This window comes from Cynara cardunculus (assembly GCF_001531365.2).
Source record: "Cynara cardunculus var. scolymus isolate 2C chromosome LG 13, CcrdV1, whole genome shotgun sequence".
Classification (NCBI taxonomy): Eukaryota; Viridiplantae; Streptophyta; class Magnoliopsida; order Asterales; family Asteraceae; genus Cynara; species Cynara cardunculus.
Genome location: NC_037540.1, coordinates 11,379,218 through 11,383,707, shown reverse-complemented (window position 1 = coordinate 11,383,707; position 4,490 = coordinate 11,379,218).

Sequence of the window (4,490 nt, the reverse complement as noted above, 5' to 3'; positions counted from 1 at the left end):
AAAAATGATTAATCAATCTCTCATAATTACAAAAAATGAACAAAATAAAAAATTATGATTAGTTGAATGAAGTTTGTACGGTTTGTACAAATTAGGTGGTTTTTATTTGAACACTCCCCCTATATATATATATATATATATATATATATATATATATATAATAGACACACATGAAAAAAACATAAGGACCAAATTGTCACCATCCACTCTCAAGTGGGATTTCACCATCGTTCACCCATTTCCCACATCGCCATCACAACCACTCAAGTGGGATTTCATCATCTTTCAAATCAGAAAAGAAACACATGGACCAAATCACAGGACCATGACGATGACGACGTAAAGGAAACCTAAGTTGGGTTGAACATGAATGCAAACCTCATCATTCGTGCAACGAATCTCATCCTAATCATTTATGTGGCAAACTTAATCACCAAGGAAGATCGATAGGGTTGCAATTTGCAACAAATGGTGGAGGATCGGCCAGAAAAGGAAAAGATTGATGGGGTTTGGTGCAGGGTCGGTCCTGAGATTTTTGGTGCTCACGGCGAAAAATCCAAATGATGCCCAATTAAAAACATCCAAGTGTGGTAATTTACAATTGTCTAGTTTTTTCCTTCGTGCACCGAGAGATCCATTAATGTTTTTTGTTCATAAGTGTGATCTTATAGTTGAGTGTTTGCTTTAAAATAATATGTTAAGGTTTCATTAATCAAGTTGTTAGATCCTTTGCATTTAAACACCAACTCATCTACTTATTCAAAACCAAAATAAGGAGCATCATAACACCAAATCATCTACTTGTCCCCATTTACTACATCCTACGTCTTCTGTATAAATCAAAATCAACACTCATACCTTTTTAATCCAACTATAAACACTTAATTGGTTGGTTCTTCTTCAATTATTTACACTCTACAACATCAATGGCTCATTCCTACTTCACTAATTTTGTCCTCCTAGTTTTAGTCACTTAAGGTATTTGCCTATGAAATTAGCTATTGCATGACTTCATTAGACCATTATGTGTTTCATATAATCATATTTAGGGTCATGACCAATGACAATCATGAGTTTCATATGTAAAATTGCAAAGTTAAGGGAGAACAGTCAAGTGAATTAGCTACTACACATTCAAGTGAGGGCAAATCATCACTTAACTACTGCACATTTATAGGTCTATTCAACTGTATTATAGCTGCTGAAATTATGTTAATATACATCAAAATCTAATGGGATTAGAACAAAAATCGGTGGATAATAACTTGAATATTAATCGCAGAACGAAGAACTAAAACTCCAGAGATAGGCTTGATTGAATCGATGAACAACTAGATCAATTAATAGCAATAGTACGAATGTATGATGCTTTGACTGTTTGACACACAACAATGTCTGCAAACAGAAGTGAGTAACCAGAACCAGAACGAAGAACTAAAACTCATGGATTTTACTTAGAAATTGCAAAACGAAACAACCCCAAAAATAGCCACAAGTCCCAACCTAACTAATGTTGACAATTGACAGAAAACCTAAGTAGACAATTAGGCAATAGGCATACATTGATACATACAGTATTACATTTACAGCTTTAAAGCATAAAAGAAAACCYAAGTATGGAGGGCAACGTCATCTAGATTATGAATTAATCAAACAAGAATTAGAAACACAAAAAAAAAAAAAGTGAAGTAAATAACCCTAACCTCACAACTCACAACTCACGAGTATTCAGATTTTGAGCGGTCGTCGATCGATAGTTGAGACTCGAGAGAGCGAGAGTGAGAGGCGAGACTCGAGAGCCGACAGTGGAGTTTGAGATTTTGATTCGTGAATCGTGAGTTCAGAGTGGCGATTTGAGATTTCGATTCATGAATAGGTTCGTGAGTGAGGCGGGAGTTGAGGACGAAAGAGAAAGCGAGTGAGGCCAATTGTGGTGGTAAAGGTAATATTTTTAGGCCCAACTGAACGTATACAGGTATATTGGGCTTGATAAATCTGATGCCCTTAGCTCTTTTGCTGCCCTGGGCCGTCGCCCCTTGGGCCTATGCCCAGGGCCGGCCCTGGTTGGGTGGTTATGTGACAGATCGTGGAGAAAAGGTAGAGGGGAGGATAGGCATGAGAATGGGGTCGGGATCTCAATCCCTGTCCCCGATTACTTATCTCTATCTCCATTCCCGTCCCGTCCCGTCCCCATCCCCGCTTGGTAATATAATCACATCTCCATCTCCATCCTGAACGGGGATCCCCAATGGGGAAACGGATATTTTTTTTTCCGTTTATATAAGTTATTTTAAATTAAATATGTGAGAGACCATACATGTTTAAATCTCAAACATTTTTAATAAACCTAAAACCAAAATGAATTTAATTCAATACAAAAAACCATCAACATCATATAAGAACTAATAAACTAAAAAAATTAATTTGATCCAAAAAAATTTAAAGTCACATGTACCAAAAGATATTGAGTGATACAAAACATGTTGAATAATATACAAAACTTATCGGGTAATTCTATTTTGACTTGACATCCAAAATATTACATATTAATATTCAAAAAGGAACAATTTTAGATTATAAACCTAGTTAGGAAATAGAAAATTATGAATTACCGTTTTAGTTGAAATAAATAATATATATATATGTGTGTGTGTGTGTGTGTGTATAATTTATTAATTAATATATATAACGGGTACGGGGCAGGGCAGGGAGTACCATTGCCGTCCCCGTCCCCATCCCCATCCCCGGTTTGAGACAAACGGGGATCCCCGTCCCCATCCACATCTCTGATTTAGCGGGGAATCCCTGTCCCCGATCGAAGCGGGTGGACCGGGTTCCTCGACGGGTCGTGGGCCATTCCCATGCCTAGGGGAGGAGCAAAGAAAGAGGGAGATGGTGCTCTGGTGGTGGTCGAAACTACGGTGGAGGATAAAGTTGATGGTTGTTGGTCTCGGTGAGAGCAAGGGGCAGAGTGGAGGCAAATAGTGAGGCCGATGATGAAGATGGAGGTTGACAGAGAAGGTCGGAGGTTTATGGAAGAGACGGTGTGTGTGTATATATATATATATATATATTAGTTTTGTACCCACTGCAATGCACCTAAATATAAAACTTTCTTGTAAATGAAAAATTATTTATTTATTTATAAAATGTTCTACCCTTTAAATTATGGCGTTGTTTGCAAGTAAAATGTTTGATAACTAAATGAGAAATACGAAAGTTGAAGCCTATAAAAATCATCCATCAAATAGAGTTTTGTTTAATAGTTCACCTTTAAATCTCAAAAGAATTTGAGAACTTTGTTTTGACAACTTCAGTTTTCATCCCAGTATTTGTAAACATTAAAAATATCATAGTATTATACTTTTCATACAAAAAACACTATAAGGCGAACTTATCGAAATAGAACTATGTAAAATGACATGATGTATTGAATATTGAAAGTACTCTGAGTTTTAGCAATTTATTTTATCTACAAAATGCTGGATTAGCCTATTTAACATACACCATATTGAAAACATAAAATAGTTGATGAGTGAATATTAAGTATGGATAGTACGACTTTATAATGTCAGAGAGGAAGGAAAGGATAGGGACGATGGAGTGAGAGATTTAGAAACTTGTAAATAATGCATAGATAGTTAAAATTTAACAACAATAATAAATAATATAGTATAGATAGATAGATAAGAATGTAAATGGAAAATAAAAAATAAAAATTTAAGGGGGTGTTTGGGATTGCTTATTTAAAACAACTTATGCTTTTTCGTAAAAGTGCTTATTAACTTATGTGGTATTAAATCGGAGTTAAATAAAACAGGGTTAAAATTGTAAACTGGTAATAAGCAGTTTTTCATAAGTCAGGAATGATTAACTTATCAAAAACAACTTATTACCGGTTTGGCACCGGTATAAGCAGTTTTTTACTTCTTATCCAAACACCAGAAAACAACTTATCACCGGTGCCAGACTGAAATAAGTTAAAAATCAGCTTTTATAAGCAATCCCAAACACCCCCTAAGATACTAAAAAACATCAATACGTATTTATCATATTTAATAATATTATTAATCTATAATATTCGATAGTTGGTTCATTTTGAAGGTATTGGAGAAACTATTATAATGGTATAATTTTTAAATAAAAATACGCGTTTTTAAATAGATTTTTGTTAGTATATAGTTACATATGTTAATATAAGAAGGTGTAAATGAAAAATGAGAAAAGAAGAGATATAAAGTAAATTAAATAACTAATTATAAATGTATAAAGTGTAATTTAATAATAAAAAATAATTTTATTTTTAATTATCATGTTGAATGTGGAGGTTATAAATGGTCAAAAAGTGGACATAATGGATTAAAATTTATACTTCTTAAAAATTCAATAATAACTGTTTAACATGTTCTATAATATAATATAGATAGTATAGATAGATAAAAATGTAAATTAAAAATATAAAATAAATCAAATATAAGTTTTAAAAATAA